The following is a 20,028-nucleotide window of genomic DNA, read 5'->3' as shown; positions in this document are numbered from 1 at the left end:
ATCATTTATTTTCTTGCATGTAATAAAGACACACATATAGCTCCATACATTTGTCCTTCCATCGTTTGGATGAGATAAATTGCAAATTCATTGCAGTATGCCAGACCAGAGATGCAAGCCTAATCAGTTGAGTGGGCGGGGTCTATGGTCTGGAACCAGGCTACTTCAGCATTGTAAACTATGTTGGCACCACTAGCTGTGCTAAAACTGCTGACGGTGCTATCAGAGCTAACATAGTTAACACTGCTAGAGGGCAACCTGGGGGAAACAGAAGGCTGGGCACTCTTATATCTTTCAGTCAAACTATACCCTGGTATACCATAATACAGTCATACCGCCAAAACCTTATCCATGGTCTTGATGTGCTCAACTTCTTATATTCATATAAAGACAATGGATGAAAACACACATTCATTTGAATTTTCTTTTGCAGATGTTCTGTAAAAGCAGTTATAATTTGCACTACAAGTGAATGGAAACCTGCATGGCTTATGTGTTAAGATCACTCCACTGATGAAGCACTGCGCTGTATTTTTGTGGGAAAATGCTGTGATCTTATCAGAACATTGGAGAATATATTGGTACCAAACATGATTTAGAAGAAAAACAGGCCAAATAGTATTGTTACAGAGCTGGTATCTTTTATAGTGTTGTGTGTATGTTTTTGGAAATCTTGACCATGGTATGAGTCAGATGACGAGATAAGTGGTGAGAACTGTGAAACCATAAATTGGATTTAAAAAGCAAAACACAGTTTATATAGTATAGGCCAAGGTTACAATGTATAAAATGTAAGTATTTATTGGTAAAACAGTTGTCCTTTTAGTACGTGTAACATATTCATTTATAACAAGGTTATTTGCTACACAGATCTATAATAAGCTGCATTTATGGGGCAAAGACCTGTTAAATCCAGTCATGTAAAATATGCAAATGCAAGAGCTTAAAAAAGGTGTTCAGTTTAAGCTGTAGTTTTTCATATCTCAGGGTTAATGGTTTGTTGTTGTATTCATCATAGCAGTAAAATTACAGTCACAAACTAGATGAAAGCCTTTCTCAGTACTTTTTGTTATACAAGCCAAAGAAAGCATACTTTTTCAGTTCAAGAAAAAACTTTTCATCCCTGAGGCCATAAATAAGAGGACTGAGACATCGTGGAGCAAGACTAAACATTATGTAGTTAAAGTACCTGACACTGATAAATAAGCTGAAATTAATCTGAAGTACAGCAGCTTCTATGAATGGACACCACAGCTGGATGAGACAGAGCAGCAGCTGGAAAGCATGAAGAATTACTGTTCTGAGCCCTTTCCATGTTGACTTTTTATTCTCTCCTGATGCAGATTTGGCCACTTTCATTATTTTAGCATAGGAGAATACAATAGTAATACACATAATCAAGAAGTACAACTGACTTAAAGTTGACCTAATATGATCCTGCCATCTGAACAAAATGAATATCTCCACAGAGCATACACTGTGTTGTTCATACAAGCTTAGAGAAGCTGATGCAAAGAAGTTGGAGAAGACAACAATACAGGGTACAGAGCTGAGGCTGTGAATGATGAGGATACAGTTTATAGCACTGCGTGTGGAGCACAACTCTCCATGACGCAGGGGCATGCATATGGCCACATAGCGCTCCAGGGTCATTGCTGTCAGAGTAACTGGTGTGAGTATTATATACATTAATACCAGAACAGTGATGATGATGCATAACCAAACATGCATGGTAATTTGAAAAAAGGTCAAGATAAGAAGGACATCAGACATGAATAATATAAAGCTATCAGACAGTAGTGTGACAGCATATAAGATGTAACGTGTAGTTGTGTAGAAGAACTCCTTTTTAAAAAAGGTCACGATGAGCAAAAGGTTGATGCAAAGAAAAATCATCACCAGGAGCTGCACAATAACGACCCGGTAACTGTACTGCAGCTGTAAAGACTCACCACCAATCGATGAGCTCTTATCAGCCATATCTGTTTTCTTTGTATGATTTATCTTTTTATTGCTTTTTCAGCATTAGAACAAACAGTGCATTACAGATGTACAAACAACATTCAAAATTAAAAGATCAAATAATAACAAGGAAAAAAGAAGAGGACATGCACATTTATCTTGGCAATCTGTAACACAGGCTGTCATGCAACCTTTAAACCACGTCATGTCACATCTTATGTTCATCCACTCAGCATAAACACATCAATGCACACAGAGCAAGGATAGGACACAGAGATATCAACTGACATGTTAATCATCTTTACCGATCATCTCCAGATAGAGGGCCACATTTGTTTTCTAAGTAAACACACAAGTTTTTAAGGTACTGACATAAGTCAGTTCAAATGTCATTTTGTGATCCAATAGTGTCAATAGAAAATTCAATTTTTACAAAATGATAAAAATTCAATGTCAAGCTTCTAAGAAAGATGCTGGTTTAAATACAGCAGGTCACCACACCCTCCATGGTGTTCAAACAATGAATGTCTTCTGTGGAGCTCACTGCAGCCTTCTGAGAGAGGGCTGTGCAGTGTGAATTTAAAGATTACACCGTCCAAAAATAACAGCAGATGAAACTTTTCTCACCAGTGTCATCACAGTCCGTTCTCATTAGGTTGTCAAATACCAACACTTTTACACGCCTCTCGGTGTGTGATCCAGACACTGAAGGCACCATTTTGACATCTTTGTGAGCCACACCGGTCTTTCAGCTAACTCCAGTATAATCCCATTTGTGTCAATATTTCATGCTCAAAGCAACAGACATATTATAAAGAGTAAGAAAGTCTGTCTAGGGCAGGTGGGAGCAGTGTGGATGGGTCAAAGTGACACAGACCTGCAGCCAGGAGACCACTGTTGGTGTCATGTTTGAGCCCAAAAGTCAGTGCTGTTGTAACATGGAGTCAGTACTTTTTTAACTTACGTCTCTCCGTGATGTACTGATGTCGTGACATATTCACAACATTTCGTACTTACTCTAACCCAAAACAGGATGTTCTGCTTACCTTGAATAATGGTCAAAGTGTTTTGTAGTAGAACACTATGATGTTACAGTGAAGCTGACCTTTGACCTTTTGGATATAAACTGTGATCACTTCATCATTTTATTTCATTTAACATTTCTGTGAAATATGTCATAATAAGCATATGAATTCTTGAATCTCGTTTAATCTGGGCAGACAGTCTCAAAACATATAAGAGGGGCCTCCGCAATGCCAGAGCAAACTATTACTCAGCATTAATAGAAGAAAACAAAAATAACCCCAGGTTTCTTTTCAGCACTGTAGCCAGGCTGACTGAGAGTCAAAGCTCTATTGAGCTTTGTATTCCTTTAGCCCTTAGCAGTAATGATTTTATGAGCTTTTTTAATGACAAAATTCTAACTATTAGAGGCAAAATTCATGACCTCCTGTCCTCAGATAGTACCTATCGAACCTCAAACACAGCTGTAAAACCTAATATATATTTAGATTGCTTCTCCCCGATTTCTCTTCAAGAATTGACCGCAGTGATTTCTTCATCTAAATCATCAACGTGTCCCTTAGACCCCATCCCAACTAGGCTACTTAAGGAGGTCTTACCTTTAGTTAACACTCATATATTAGATATGATCAGTATATCCTTATTAACAGGCTATGTACCACAGTCTTTTAAGGTAGCTGTAATTAAACCTCTCCGAAAAAAAAACCCACCCTGGATCTAGAGGTGTTAGCCAACTATAGACCAACATCTAATCTTCCCTTTCTTTCAAAGATCCTTGAGAAAGTAGTCGCAGACCAGCTGTGTAATTTTCTCCATGATAATAATTTATTTGAGGAATTTCAGTCAGGATTTAGAGTGCATCATAGCACTGAGACAGCACTAGTTAAAATTACAAATGACCTTCTGATTGCTTCAGACAAAGGACTCGTCTCTGTACTTGTTTTATTAGATCTTAGTGCAGCGTTTGACACAATTGACCATCAAATTCTGCTACAGAGACTGGAACACTTAATTGGCCTAAAAGGTTCTGCACTAAGCTGGTTTAAATCTTATTTATCTGATCGTTTTCAGTTTGTTCACGTTCATAATGAGTCATCCTTAGGTACTAAAGTTTGTTTTGGAGTTCCGCAAGGTTCTGTGCTCAGACCAATCCTATTTATTCTATATATGCTTCCTTTAGGTAACATCATTAGAAATCACTCGGTAAATTTCCATTGTTATGCGGATGATACACAGTTGTATTTATCTATGAAGCCAGAAGAAAGTAATCAATTAACTAAATTTCATAATTGCCTTAAAGACATAAAAACCTGGATGAGCACCAATTTCCTGATGTTAAATTCAGACAAAACTGAAGTTATTGTTCTTGGCCCGAAACAACTCAGAGACTCTTTCTCTGATGACATAGTTTCTGTAGATGGCATTGCTCTGGTCTCTAGCACTACCGTAAGAAACCTCAGAGTAACATTTGATCAAGATTTGTCTTTTAATTCTCATTTAAAACAAACCTCACAGACTGCATTTTTTCATCTGAGTAATATTGCGAAAATTAGGCCTATCCTGACCCGAAAAGATGCAGAAAAATTGGTCCACGCTATTGTTACCTCAAGGCTGGATTACTGTAACTCTCTATTATCTGGTAGCTCTAGTAAGTCCTTAAAAACTCTCCAGCTAATTCAGAATGCAGCAGCACGTGTACTAACAGGAACTAATAAACAAGATCATATTTCTCCTGTTTTAGCTTGTCTGCACTGTCTCCCTGTAAAATCCAGAATTGAATTTAAAATCCTACTGTTAACTTATAAAGCTCTAAATGGTCAAGCTCTGTCATATCTTAGAGAGCTCATAGTGCCATATTATGCCACCAGAACTCTGCGCTCGGAGAATGCAGGGTTACTCGTGGTCCCTAAAGTCTCCAAAAGTAGATCAGGAGCCAGAGCCTTCAGCTATCAGGCTCCTCTCCTGTGGAATCATCTTGCTGTTGCGGTCTGGGAGGCAGACACCGTCTCCACATTTAAGACTAGACTTAAGACTTTCCTCTTTGATAAAGCTTATAGTTAGGGCTGGCTCAGGCTTGCCTTGTACCAGCCCCTAGTTAGGCTGACTTAGGCCTAGTCTGCCGGAGGACCCCCTTTAATACACCGGGCACCTTCTCTCCTTCTCTCTCCCTCTCTCTCTCTCTCTCTCTCTCTCTCTCGTGTCCGATTACTGCATCTTGCTAACTCGGCCATTCTGGATGTCACTAACTCAGCTTCTTCTCCAGAGCCTTTGTGCTCCACTGTCTCTCAGGTTAACTCGTATTGCAGCGGCGCCTGGATAGTGTGACATGTGTGGTTGTGCTGCTGCCGTGGTCCTGCCAGATGCCCCCTGCTGCTGCTGTTATCATTAGTCATAACTCTACTGTTATTATACACATATGATTATTGTTACACATGTATACTATCAGATATTAATATATTATTATTAATTATAATATTATTACTTTCATTAATGTTGTTGTAAGCTACTGTCATTACCGTCTGTCCTGCATCTCTCTCTGTCTCTGTCTCTGTCTCTCTCTCTCTGTCTGTCTCATTGTGTCATACGGTTTACTGTTAATTTATTATGTTGATCTGTTCTGTACGACATCTATTGCTTGTCTGTCCGTCCTGGAAGAGGGATCCTCCTCAGTTGCTCTTCCTGAGGTTTCTACTGTTTTTTTTTCCCCGTTAAAGGGTTTTTTGGGGAGTTTCTCCTGATCAGCTGTGAGGGTCCAAAGGACAGAGGGATGTCGTATGCTGTAAAGCCCTGTGAGGCAAATTGTGATTTGTGATATTGGGCTTTATAAATAAAATTGATTGATTGATTGATTGATTGATTGAGTTATGACCAAAAACATGTTTTGTGAGGTCACAGTGGCCTTGACCTTTGAGCTTGAACTACAAAATGCAAATCAGTTCATCTTGAGTCCAAGGGGACATGTTTGGCAAATTTAAGGAAATTCCTTCAAGTCATTTCATGAGATATAACATTCATGAGAATGGAATGGACGAGGTCACAGTGACCTTGACCTTTGACACTAAAATATTTCATCATTGAATCCAAGTGTATGTTTTGCCAAATTTGAGGAAATTCCATTAAGGCCCTCTTGAGATAACGTGTTTATGACAATGAGATGAACGTAAGGTCACTGTGACTTTGACCTTTGACCATCAAAATCTATTCAGTTTATCATTGAGTCCAGGTGGACGTTTGTTCCAAATATGAAGATGTTCCTTCAAGGTGTTCTTGATATATAGCGTTCACAAGAATGGGACAGACAGCTGACTGGTTGGACAACACAAAAAACATAATGTCTCTGGCCATGGCTGTCTCTGCGTTAGCATATGGACAGATAGTGCCCACTGCCCACCTTCCAGTCTCCACTGGTTAGTTTACATTATCCTTGTCTGCTCTGCACTGTGCACCAGCTAGGTTGGACAGGAGCTTGCTAGCAATGCCACTTGCTCGCGGTCACCACTGGTAATGGCAGTCTTCCCCCAGGAAGCTCCAGTGAGTAAGCAACTTTAATTAAAGCCACAAAACCCCTTCAGCATTAGCCTGAGTGTCAGACTGAAGCTCCCAGAACCTTCAGTCTGACATCGCCTCCATTGAAGGCGATTTACAAGGGGGAGGGAATTTGATTTTTCCCTAACCAATCAGTAGAGATTAACGACTCACCCAGAATCTGACGTCATTAGTATCCATGCCTCAGGAGTGCCAAAAACAAGCGAGCATTGCCCGTTTAAAATGTCTCCATCGTCGTGCACGCCCAGCTGCATCGCCGTTAAATCCAGATTAGCAGCTTCCTTAATTTGGTCCTCCATTAACGCGAGTAGTGGCGAAATACCTCGATAGCATCGTTTATGTGGTCTGTAGGATCTGTAGCAGTTGCCATTGTTGCTATCCTCACCAGTTACCCACTGGTGCACAGCTTGACATCAGCTTGGCGCTGATTGGCTAATCACTAGACCCGCCCCCGCCCCCACCCCCAGCGTTCATTTGTCCTTCCATTGTTTGGATGAGATAAATCACAAATTCATTGCAGTATACCAGACCAGAGATGCAAGCCTACTCAGTTGAGTGGGCGGGGTCTATGGTCTGGAACCAGGCTACTTCAGCATTGTAAACTATGTTGGCACCACTAGCCGTGCTAAAACTGTTGACGGTGCTATCAGAGCTAACATAGTTAACGCTGCTAGAGGGCAACCTGGGGGAAACAGAAGGCTGGGCACTCTTATATCTTTCAGTCAAACTATACCCTGGTATACCATAATACAGTCATACTGCCAAAACCTTATCCATGGTCTTGATGTGCTCAACTTCTTATATTCATATAAAGACAATGGATGAAAACACACATTCATTTGAATTTTCTTTTGCAGATGTTCTGTAAAAGCAGTTATAAACTGCACTACAAGTGAATGGAAACCTGCTTGGCTTATGTGTTAAGATCAATCCACTGATGAAGCACTGCGCTGTATTTTTGTGGGAAAATGCTGTGATCTTATCAGAACATTGGAGAATATATTGGTACCAAACATGATTTAGAAGAAAAACAGGCCAAATAGTATTGTTACAGAGCTGGTGTCTTTTATAGTGTTGTGTGTATGTTGTTGGAAATCTTGACCACGGTATGAGTCAGATGACGAGATAAGTGGTGAGAACTGTGAAACCATAAATTGGATTTAAAAATGCAAAACACAACTTATATAGTATAGGCCAAGGTCACAGTGTATAAACTGTAAGTATTTATCGATGAAACAGTTGTTCTTTTAGTACGTGTAACATATTCATTTATAACAGGGTTATTTGCTACACAGATCTATAATAAGCTGCATTTATGGGGCAAAGACCTGTTAAATCCAGTCATGTAAAATATGCAAATGCAAGAACTAAAAAACGGTGTTCAGTTTAAGCTGTAGTTTAAGTTTTTCATACCTCAGGGTTAATGGTTTGTTGACATTGTATTCATCATAGCAGTAAAATCACAGTCACAAAACATTTTAAATCTTAGGTACATAGAAACTAGATTAAGGCCATTCTCAGTACTTTTTTGTTATACAAGCCAAAGAAAGCATACTTTTTCAGTTCAAGAAAAAACTTTTCATCCCTGAGGCCATAAATGAGAGGACTGAGACATCGTGGAACGAGACTAAACATTATGTAGTTAGAATACCTGACATTGATAAATAACCTGAAATTAATCTGAAGTACAGCAGCTTCTATGAATGGACACCACAGCTGGATGAGACAGAGCAGCAGCTGGAAAGCATGAAGAATTACTGTTCTGAGCCCTTTCCATGTTGACTTTCTATTCTCTCCTGATGCAGTTTTGGCCACTTTCATTATTTTAACATAGGAGAATACAATAGGAATACACATAATCAAGAAGTAAATCTGATGTACAGCTGACCTAATATGATCCTGCCATCTGAACAACATGAATATCTCCACAGAGCATACACTGTGTTGTTCATAAAAGCTTAGAGAAGCTGATGCAAAGAAGTTGGAGAAGACAACAATACAGGGTACAGAGCTGAGGCCGTGAATGATGAGGATACAGTTTATAGCACTTCTTGTGGAGCACAACTCTCCATGGCGCAGGGGCATGCATATGGCCACATAGCGCTCCAGGGTCATTGCTGTCAGAGTAACTGGTGTGAGCATCATATACATAAATACCAGAACAGTGATGATGATGCATAACCAAACATGCATGGTAATTTGAAAAAAGGTCAAGATAACAAGGACATCAGACATGAGTAATACAAAGCTATCAGACAGTAGTGTGACAGCATATAAGATGTAACGTGCAGTTGTGTAGAAAAACTCCTTTTTAAAAAAGGTCACGATGAGCAAAAGGTTGATGCAAAGAAAAATCATCACTAGGAGCTGCACAATAATGACCCGGTAACTGTACTGCAGCTGTAAAGACTCACCACCAATCGATGAGTTATTATAGGCCATATCTGTTTTCTTTTTATGATTTATCTTTTTATTGCTTTTTCAGCATTTGAACAAACAGTGCATTACAGATGTACAAACAACATTCAAAATTAAAAGATCAAATAATAACAAGTTAAAAAGGAAAGGACATGCACATTTATCTTGGCAGTCTGTAACACAGGCTGGGCCACATTTGTTTTCTAAGTAAACACACACGTTTTTAAGGTACTGACATACGTCAGTTCAAATGTCATTTTGTATTCATCTGTCAATAGAAAATTTGATTTTTAAAAAATTATATAAATTCAATGTCAAGCTTCTAAAAAAGATGCCGGTTTAAATACAGCAGGTCACCACACCCTCCATGGTGTTCAAACAACGAATGTCTTCTGTGGAGCTCACTGCAGCCTTCTGAGAGAGGGCTGTGCACTGTGAATTTAAAGATTACACCGTCCAAAAATAACAGCAAATGAAACTTTGCTCACCAGTGTCATCACAGTCCGTTCTCATTAGGTTGTCAAATACCAACACTTTTACACGCTATATTACACCCGCAAACGTAATAACAGCCCACAAACATAATACAAATCTGCAGCTTTGAATGTAATAATCCCGCAAATGCAATAAATTTCCCACAAACGTAATAGCAGCTGCCTACTACAAACGTAACACACAATTTTCCCCAAATGTAATAACTATTACATTTGCAGGAAATTATTACCTATGTGGGAAGGTGAAAATCTAAACTGTAATAACTTCCCACAAATGTAATATGAGACTGAATAATGATCTTTGTGGTTGTTGTTGTTTGTTTGTTTACTTACACATCTGCCAATAGTGATGCGCGTGTTGACAAGCAACCCGCAGGTCGGGTGGGGCCGGTCAGAAAGTGACAGAGCAACATTCTGAGTAAGTTAGAAATAACTTACAGAAACACACACATACACACGCACACACTGGTCATTCCTTGTCAGTTCACAGAATTACTCTGTGGCAGCAAATATGTCGTTTAATTGGATTTATTTTATTTTATTTTTATATTTTATTTTGTTAATACGGATTTTTCTGCAGCATCTGGCCTACAGTACCTGTTCAGCACCTCGGACAGCGGTGCTGTGGGATGGGTTGGCTCTTATAGGGGGTCAGGTGCAGGTTGTAAGGTTTTAAAACCATGGTTTACAATAGCTTAATCCTCCTCCACTCAAAATGTGTTTTCTTCTTGTTCCTACAGATGAATGTTTGAGCCTCACTGTGCAGAATGATGTATGTGCAGAGCTTGACACTCGAAGGCTGTTTTCACATTTATCTGCTGAAAATGCTCATATGATTTTAAGGGCTAGGGCTAAGAGCCTATGTTGGTGGCTTATGTAGCCTATGTTTGAACCATTTAATTAAAATATGTCTGCGTATCAAAAGCCAAAAACTTGAATATGTCGTACATTCTTTGAAGTAATGAAAACATTTTTCAAGATTTAAGACTGGTCCATGTACTTTTTGATAGTAACATGGACCAAGACTGTCTGAACACTAACAATTAAAGGCTTGCAAATAATTAATGACTGATGAACTTAAATTAATGTAGCCTATTTGAATGCAGGAAAGTGAGAATTGCCATGTAGATAACTGAAAATTTCCCAGACAAAATGATACATTATGTTACATTACTTTAAATAAACAGCCTTTCAGTTAAGTGCAATGTAAGGTCTCATCCACTTATTATTATGTGAATATGAATTATTTGATAGTTGCCGCAAATAAATTTGTATGGGTATGCATCAAAACTCTACCAATAAAACCAAAGAAGACACGCAGGCGATGGTCACTTCGCGGTAAAACAGTTCAACTTTGGAATAACTTTTCACCCCATTCCCGGTAAGCCAGCATGATGTATTTGGTATCAATGGATTCATTGAAATCTCAAGATATATATGATACCGCTGGTTTCACGCTAGCTTAAAAACTCAGTCCGCTAGATTGTCAAAAGTGTCACTGTTGCATTTGTTTCTCTTATGCAGCATGTTATTTCACCATAAATTACTGCACAACAGGCTAGCTAAAAATGACGTCGATGGTCACTTCACGGTAAAACATTTCAACTTTGCAACAACTTTTCACCCCTTTCCCAGTAAGCCAGCATGATGTATTTGGTATCAATGGATTCATTGAAATCTCAAGATTCATATTCATAATTTACTGCACAACAGGCTAGCTAAAAATGACGTCAAAGGGCATTCCAAATGAGCATTACTGTAAACACTACTTCAGTACAAATATGTGGGCAAACAAGTCCAGAAGTGGCCTGAGCCACTGAGTGCCAGCCTGAGTGTCAGACTGAAGCTCCCAGAAACTTCAGTCTGACATCGCCTCCACTGAAGACGATTTACAAGGGGGAGAGAATTTGATTTTTCCCTAACCAATCAGTAGAGATCAACGACTCACCCAGAATCTGACGTCATTAGTATCCATGCCTCAGGGGTGCCGAAAACAAGCGAGCATTGCCCGTTTAAAATGTCTCGTGCACGCCCAGCTGCATCGCCGTTAAATCCAGATTAGCAGCTTCCTTAATTTGGTCCTCCATTAACGCGAGTAGTGGCGAAATACCTCGATAGCATCGTTTATGTGGTCTGTAGGATCTGTAGCAGTTGCCATTGTTGCTATCCTCACCAGTTACCCACTGGTGCACAGCTTGACATCAGCTTGGTGCTGATTGGCTAATCACTAGACCCGCCCCCACCCCCAGCGTTCATTTGTCCTTCCATCATTTGGACGAGATAAATCGCAAATTCTTTGCAGTATGCCAGACCGGAGATGCAAGCCTACTCAGTTGAGTGGGCGGGGTCTATGGTCTGGAACCAGGCTACTTCAGCATTGTAAACTATGTTGGCACCACTAGCCGTGCTAAAACTGTTGACGGTGCTATCAGAGCTAACATAGTTAACGCTGCTAGAGGGCAACCTGGGGGAAACAGAAGGCTGGGCACTCATATATCTTTCAGTCAAACTATACCCTGGAATACAATAATACAGTCATACCGCCAAAACCTTATCCATTGTCTTGATGTGCTCAACTTCTTCTATTCATATAAAGACAATGGATGAAAACACACATTCATTTGAATTTTCTTTTGCAGATGTTCTGTAAAAGCAGTTATAATTTGCACTACAAGTGAATGGAAACCTGCATGGCTTATATGTTAAGATCAATCCACTGATGAAGCACTGCGCTGTATTTTTGTGGGAAAATGCTGTGGTCTTATCAGAACATTGGAGAATATATTGGTACCAAACATGATTTAGAAGAAAAACAGGCCAAATATTATTGTTACAGAGCTGGTGTCTTTTATAGTGTTGTGTGTATGTTTTTGGAAATCTTGACCACGGTATGAGTCAGATGACGAGATAAGTGGTGAGAACTGAGAAACCATAAATTGGATTTAAAAAGCAAAACACAACTTATATAGTATAGGCCAAGGTCACAGTGTATAAACTGTAAGTATTTATTGGTAAAACAGTTGTCCTCATAGTATGTGTAACATATTCATTTATAACAGGGTTATTTGCTACACAGATCTATAATAAGTAGCATTTAGGGGGCAAAGACCTGTTAAATCCAGTCATGTAAAATATGCAAATGCAAGAACTTAAAAAAGGTGTTCAGTTTAAGCTGTAGTTTAAGTTTTTCATACCTCAGGGTTAATGGTTTGTTGACATTGTATTCATCACAGCAGTAAAATCACAGTCACAAAACATTTTAAATCTTACGTAGAAACTAGATTAAAGCCATTCTCAGTACTTTTTGTTATACAAACCAAAGAAAGCATACTTTTTCAGTTCAAGAAAAAACTTTTCATCCCTGAGGCCATAAATGAGAGGACTGAGACATCGTGGAGCGAGACTAAACATTATGTAGGTAAAGTACCTGACATTGATAAATAACCTGAAATTAATCTGAAGTACAGCAGCTTCTATGAATGGACACCACAGCTGGATGAGACAGAGCAGCAGCTGGAAAGCATGAAGAATTACTGTTCTGAGCCCTTTCCGTGTTGACTTTTTATTCTCTCCTGATGCAATTTTGGCTACTTTAATTATTTTAACATAGGAGAATACAATAGGAATACACATAATCAAGAAGTAAATCTGATGTACAGCTGACCTCATATGATCATGCCATCTGAACAACATGAATATCTCCACAGAGCATAGACTGTGTTGTTCATACAAGCTAAGAGAGGCTGATGCAAAGAAGTTGGAGAGGACAACAATACAGGGTACAGAGCTGAGGCCGTGAATGATGAGGATACAGTGTATAGCACTGCGTGTGGAGCACAACTCTCCATGGCGCAGGGGCATGCATATGGCCACATAGCGCTCCAGGGTCATTGCTGTCAGAGTAACTGGTGTGATTATCATATACAGAAGTACCACAGCAGAGATGATGATGCATAACCAAACATGCATGGTAATTTGAAAATACTGTAAGATGAGAAGGACATCAGACATTAATAATATAAAGCTATCAGACAGTAGTGTGACAGCATATAAGATGTAACGTGTAGTTGTGTAGAAGAACTCCTTTTTAAAAAAGGTCACAATGAGCAAAAGGTTGATGCAAAGAAAAATCATCACTAGGAGCTGCACAATAACGACCCGGTCATTGATCTGCCGCTGTAAAAACTCACCACCAATCAATGAGCTGTTATCAGCCATATCTGTTTTCTTTTTATGATTTATCTTTTTATTGCTTTTTCAGCATTAGAACAAACAGTGCATTACAGATGTACAAACAACATTCAAAATTAAAAGATTAAATAATCATGAGGAAAAAAAGAAAAGGACATGCAAATTTTTCTTGGCAGTCTGTAACACAGGCTGTCATGCAACCTTTAAACCACGTCATGTCACATCTTATGTTCATCCACTCAGCATAAACACATCAATGCACACAGAGCAAGGATAGGACACAGAGATATCAACTGACATGTTAATCATCTTTACCGATCATCTCATAGGTAGACATATCTGTTTTCTAAGTAAACAGACATGTTTTTAAGGTACTGATATAAGTCAGATCAAAATCATTTTGAATTTCATCTGTCAATAGAAAATTTGCTTTTTTACAAAATGATAAAAATTCAATGTCAAGCTTCTAAAAAAGATGCTGGTTTAAATACAGCAGGTCACCATACCCTCCATGGTGTTCAAACAATGAATGTCTTCTGTGGAGCTCACTGCAGCCTTCTGAGAGAGGGCTGTGCACTATGACTTTCAAGATTACACCATCCAAAAGTAACAGCAAATGAAACTTTTCTCACCAGTGTCATCACAGTCCGTTCTCATTAGGTTGTCAAAGTAGACACTTTTACACGCCCCCCGGTGTGTGATACAGACACTAAGGCCACCTTCTGGCATCTTTGTGAGCCACACAGGGCTTTCAGCTAACTCCGGTGTAATCCCATTTGTGTCAATATTGTAGTGAGCTGAGGTTTCTTGCTAACAAGTACGCAGCAGAGAGAATGACCTCTGAACCAGGAACTGCTCCTTATTAACAGTAGCACACATTACTTTTGACTTTCTGATATCTACACAGGCAGGAGATCACTAATTGCATATGCAACTTAACCCACGATGCAACATGTCACAACATTAACCGTTACCCATTACAACTTTTGTTAGATGCATGTTCATTAATCACAGCAGAATAGATAACATGACTGATTTAAAACACATTTAAATACAGTCATCGCACAGCGTGCTGGGAAAGTCCCAATTTCAGCACCCAACGCATCACACAGCCCCCACCTAGCTGGTCTGCTGTCCCCAGCAACCCAAGTGTCTCTAACAAAGTCCCTGAGGTGTTGGGGGGGCTGATGCTGTCGTGAGGCCCGCCCAGGTGGTCCGTTGGTGGTTTTTGGGAAAGGGATGGTCCAGGGATGGTCCTCGGCCTCTGACTCACTCTTGGTTCGAGCCAAGGGTGCAAGCCGGTTGCTCTACCACCCTGTTCCTCTTGACCAGTCGCACCCTGTACACGACATCCAACAGTTTTTTCATAACACTACAAGGTCCGACCCACTGACTCAGTTTGGGGGAAAGGCCCTTCTTCCTTTCGGGGATGTGGACCCACATCTGCGCTCCAGAGGCAAAGTCCTCCCCTCTGCAGCGAGACCCATAGGCCTGTGTCTGTTGGGACCCTGCATCTGAGAGGGCCTGCCTGGACAGTTTGTGCACCTCCCGGAGCCATTTTGGAGATCTGGGGGTATAGTGGTGTGGTGTGGTCTTCTTAATGCCCAGCCACTGACACACCTCACCGAACGCTCCAGCCTCAAAGTTCCGCTGTGTTATTCTTCAGGCACACTGAAATGACAGAACATCTCTTTGACCAGGTGCTCAGCGGTGGTGGTAGCACTCTGATCAGGGGCCGCATAAGCCTCAGGCCACTTGGTGAAGTAGTCCATTGCCACGAGGACATAGCGGCTCCCCTGGTCAGTCACAGGGAAAGGGCCCAGGATGTCTACACCCATAGGCTCGATGGGGGCCCCCATCTGGTACTGCTGCAAGGGAGCATGTGAGTGCTGGGTCAGCCCCTTCTGGGCAATGCAGGATTCACACTGGTGCACGTAGAGCTCAACATCTTGGTGACACCCAGGCCAGTAGAAGCAGTACCAGTGTTGGTGAGGGGTCTTGGTGACTCAAAAGTGGCCTGCCCCCACTGAGCCATGGACAAGATGGAGCACTCTGGGGCGCAGCTGGCGAGGTGCCAGGAGTTGGAGGATGTCACGGTTGCCTCTGAGGGCCTGCCAGCGGCAATGAAGGGGGCCATCATGGCTGGTGAGGCTGGACCACTGGGATTAGAGGGCCTTAGTTTCAGCATCCAGGGGTGATACTGTTGGCCATGCTGGTTGTTGTCTGTCTTCACCCAGCCCTCAATAGGGGAGGACAGGATCTTGGCTCTGGTCATGCTGGAGTTGTACTGGATCGATGGTCTTGAAGCTGTGATCATAGGCTGTGGGTGATGCTTGGGGACCACCACTGCTACTGTCTGGAGGAGTGTTGTTATTGTCTGCTGCAGGGTCTCGCAAAGCTGCTACCACCAGGGCTGTGGCAATCTGTTCCTCCACGTACTGGCAGTACCGGCATTCCTCTTCCTCATAGGCACATCGAGACGGTGCGTCTGCATTGGCGTGAAGTCGGCCGACTCAGTGGCAGATCTCAAAGTTGTAGTCCTGTAGTGTCTCCAGCTACAGGGCCAGCTGCTCTTCAGGTTCTTTAAAGTTGAGGTGCCGGGCGAGGAATGCATGATCAGTCCGCAGCAAAAACCTCTCCCTGTAGAGGTCTGGTCGAAAGTGGCGGAGACCCAGGACGACAGCCAGCAGCTCTCAATGGCTGATGCAGTAGTTCCTCTCTGATCAACTGAGGGAGTGGCTGAAGTAGGCAATAACCTGCTCACCTTGTTCTCCATCCTGGGACAGCACTGTGCTGAGGTCCACATTGCCCGCCTCAGTGTCCACAATGAAAGGTCGCTGGAGGTCTGGGTAGGCCAGCCCATGGTCCTCAATGAGTGTTGACCAGACCTGCATGAAAGAGTGGGCACAATCTTCCCCACAGCGAAACACCTGTCCTTTTTGTGTCAGCCAGTGTAGTGGGCTGTCGATGGTGTTGAGGTCCTTGACGAACCTCCGATTATAGGAGGATAGGCCCAAGAACCTCTGCAGTTCTCCAGCATCATGAAGGACCAGCCAGTCCCTCTCTGCAACCACCTTTGCTGGGTTGGTGGACACTCCTGCTGCACTGACAACATGACCCAAGAAGGACGTCTCTCGTTGGAACAAGTGACAGTTTTTGGGATGAAGGCACAGGCCTGACGGCTGGCCTGGAAGAATTCCCTCAGATTGGCTAGTGGACTGTATTGTAAAGTCTGCAGCATGGGCAAGGAGGTCATCCAAGTAAACAAGGCAGCGGCTCCGGGGAATGTCAGCCAAGACCCTCTCCATGAGGCGCTCGAACATGGCCGGCACGTTGCATAATGCCTCTTGCTGTCACTGCATTAGCATACGGAAAGGTAGTGCTCACTGTCCACCCTCTGGTACTTACTTACTTACTCCTCTTCATCCCCTATGGGACATAAGGCTTCAATGAGCTCTCTCCATTGTACAGTTCTATGGCAGGTGGTTTTGGGCCTCCCAGGTCTTTTTTCGCCTGGTGGTGTCCATCTTAAGGCAACTTTTGTGATCCGATCCTGCTCCATTCTCAACACCACCCTCTGATGAGTTTACATTATCCTGGCTGCTCTGCACTGTGCACTAGCTGGGTTGACCAGGAGCTAGCTAGCAATGTTGCTCATTCGCAGTTTCCACTGGTAATGCCAGTCTCCACAGGGGATGCTCCACTAAGTATGCGACTTCAGTTAGAACCACACAAAAACCCTTCAGCATTGTAAACTATGTTGGCACCACTAGCTATGTTAAAACTGCTAATGGTGCTAACAGAGTTAACTGAAGAAACTGAAGGGAGGGCACTCTTTTATACTTTAGTCAAACTCAACAGAAACAAAATAAAACTCACGAAAACCCTCTAAGTTAGTCTTGTTAGTCATCTAGTTAATTAGTCCACCATTCCAGCAATCACCAAATCTGGTTTGGTGAAAAGAAGACAATGAATGAAAAATCACATGAATTTGAGCTTTCTGTTGCAGATGTTCTGTAAAAACATACATAATTTGCACTCAATGTGAATGGAAACCTGCATGGCTTATGTGTTAAGATCACTCCACTGATAAAGCACTGCACTGCATTTTTGTCGAAAAATGCTGTGGTCTTATTAGAACATTGGAGAATATAATAGTAACAAACATGATTTAAAAGAAAAACAGGCCAAATATTATTGTTACAGAGCTGGTGTCTTTTATAGTGTTGTGTGTATGTTTTTGGAAATCTTGACCATGGTAAATGTCAAATAACTAGATAAGGGGTGGAAACTGACAAACCATAAAAGGGGTTTAAAAAGCAAAACACAACTTATATAGTATAAGCCAAAATCACAGTGTATAAACTGTAAGTAGTTATTGGTAAAACAGCTGAACTTTTAGTATGTGTAACATTAATTTATAACAGGGTTATTTGCTACACAGATCTATAATAAGCTGCATTTAGGGGCAAAGACCTGTTAAATCCAGTCATGTAAAATACGCAAATGCAAGAATTGAAAAAAGTGTTCAGTTTAAGATGTAGTTTAAATTGGTCATAACTCTGGGTTAATGGTTTGTTGACATTGTATTCATCACAGCAGTAAAATCACAATCATGCTCATAACAAGAAATAAGAAATGTAACCTAATATTAACAGAAACAAAACAATTTAAATCTTGAACATGTAGAAACTGGATTGAAGCCATTCTCAGTACTTTTTGTTATACAAGCCAAAGAAAGCATACTTTTTCAGTTCAAGAAAAAACTTTTCATCCCTGAGGCCATAAATGAGAGGACTGAGACATCGTGGAGCAAGACTAAACATTATGTAGTTAAAGTACCTGACAATGATAGATAACCTGACATTAATCTGAAGTACAGCAGCTTCTATGAATGGACACCACAGCTGGATGAGACAGAGCAGCAGCTGGAAAGCATGAAGAATTACTGTTCTGAGCCCTTTCCATGTTGACTTTTTATTCTCTCCTGATGCAATTTTGGCCACTTTCATTATTTTAACATAGGAGAATACAATAGGAATACACATAATCAAGAAGTAAATCTGATACAGCTGACCTCATATGATCATGCCATCTGAACAACATGAATATCTCCACAGAGCATAGACTGTGTTGTTCATAAAAGCTTAGAGAAGCTGATGCAAAGAAGTTGGAGAGGACAACAATACAGGGTACAGAGCTGAGGCCGTGAATGATGAGGATACAGTTTATAGCACTGCATGTGGAGCACAACTCTCCATGGCGCAGGGGCATGCATATGGCCACATAGCGCTCCAGGGTCATTGCTGTCAGAGTAAGTGGCGTGACCATAAAGTACAGAAGTATCACAACAATGCATAACCAAACATGCATGGTAATTTGAAAAAAGGTCAAGATAAGAAGGACATCAGACATTAATAATACAAAGCTATCAGACAGTAGTGTGACAGTATATAAGATGTAATGTGTCGTTGTGTAGAAGAACTCCTTTTTAAAAAAGGTTGCAATGAGCAAAAGGTTGATGCAAAGAAAAATCACCACCAGGAGCTGCACAATAATGACCCGGTAATTGATCTGCTGCTGTATAGACTCACCACCAATCAATGAGCTGTTATCAGCCATATCTGTTTTCTAAGTAAACACACAAGTTTTTAAGGTACTGATATAAGTCAGTTCAAATGTCATTTTGTAATTCATCTGTCAACAGGAAATCAAATTTTTACAAAATGAAAAAAACTCAATGTCAAGCTTCTAAGAAAGATGCTGGTTTAAATACAGCAGGTCACCATACCCTCCATGGTGTTCAAACAATGAATGTCTTCTGTGGAGCTCACTGTAGCCTTCTGAGAGAGGGCTGTGCAGTGTGAATTTAAAGATTACACCGTCCAAAAATAACAGCAAATGAAACTCTGCTCACCAGTGTCATCACAGTCCGTTCTCATTAGGTTGTCAAATACCAACACTTTTACACGCCCCTCTGTGTGTGATCCAGACACTGAAGCCACGTTTTTGACATCTTTGTGAGCCACACCGGTCTTTCAGCTAACTCCAATATAATCCCATTTGTGTCAATATTTCATGCTCAAAGCAACAGACCTATTATAAAGAGTAAGAAAGTCTGTATAGGGCAGGTGGGAGCAGTGTGGATGGGTCAAAGTGACACAGACCTGCAGCCAGGAGACCACTGTTGGTGTCACGTTTGAGCCCAAAAGTCAGTGCTGTTGTAACATGGAGTCAGTGCTTTTATAACTTCTGTCCGTGATGTACTGATATCGTGACATATTTACAACATTTCGTACTTACTCTAACTCAAAATAGGATGTTCTGCTTAAGTTATGACCTTGAATAATGGCCTGAAGTGTTTTTGTAGAACACTATGATGTCACAGTGAAGC

General features: G+C 41.1%; 4 pseudogenes; all 4 read right to left on the bottom strand.

The window, feature by feature from the left end:
* Nucleotides 1-1,056: 1,056 nt before the first annotated feature.
* Nucleotides 1,057-1,980, bottom strand: LOC144462673 (odorant receptor 131-2 pseudogene; annotated as a pseudogene).
* A 6,051-nt stretch (nucleotides 1,981-8,031) lies between these two features.
* Nucleotides 8,032-8,973, bottom strand: LOC144462672 (odorant receptor 131-2 pseudogene; annotated as a pseudogene).
* A 3,764-nt stretch (nucleotides 8,974-12,737) lies between these two features.
* On the bottom strand, nucleotides 12,738-13,661 carry LOC117259177 (odorant receptor 131-2 pseudogene; annotated as a pseudogene).
* Nucleotides 13,662-18,343: 4,682 nt separating this feature from the next.
* On the bottom strand, nucleotides 18,344-19,256 carry LOC144462671 (odorant receptor 131-2-like; annotated as a pseudogene).
* Between the last annotated feature and the right edge of the window lie 772 nt (nucleotides 19,257-20,028).

The sequence above is a fragment of the Epinephelus lanceolatus genome, chromosome 4 (assembly GCF_041903045.1).
Source record: "Epinephelus lanceolatus isolate andai-2023 chromosome 4, ASM4190304v1, whole genome shotgun sequence".
NCBI lineage: Eukaryota > Metazoa > Chordata > Actinopteri > Perciformes > Serranidae > Epinephelus > Epinephelus lanceolatus.
The sequence above is the reverse complement of the archived record's forward strand: the minus strand, read 5'-3'. Positions and strand labels throughout refer to the sequence as shown.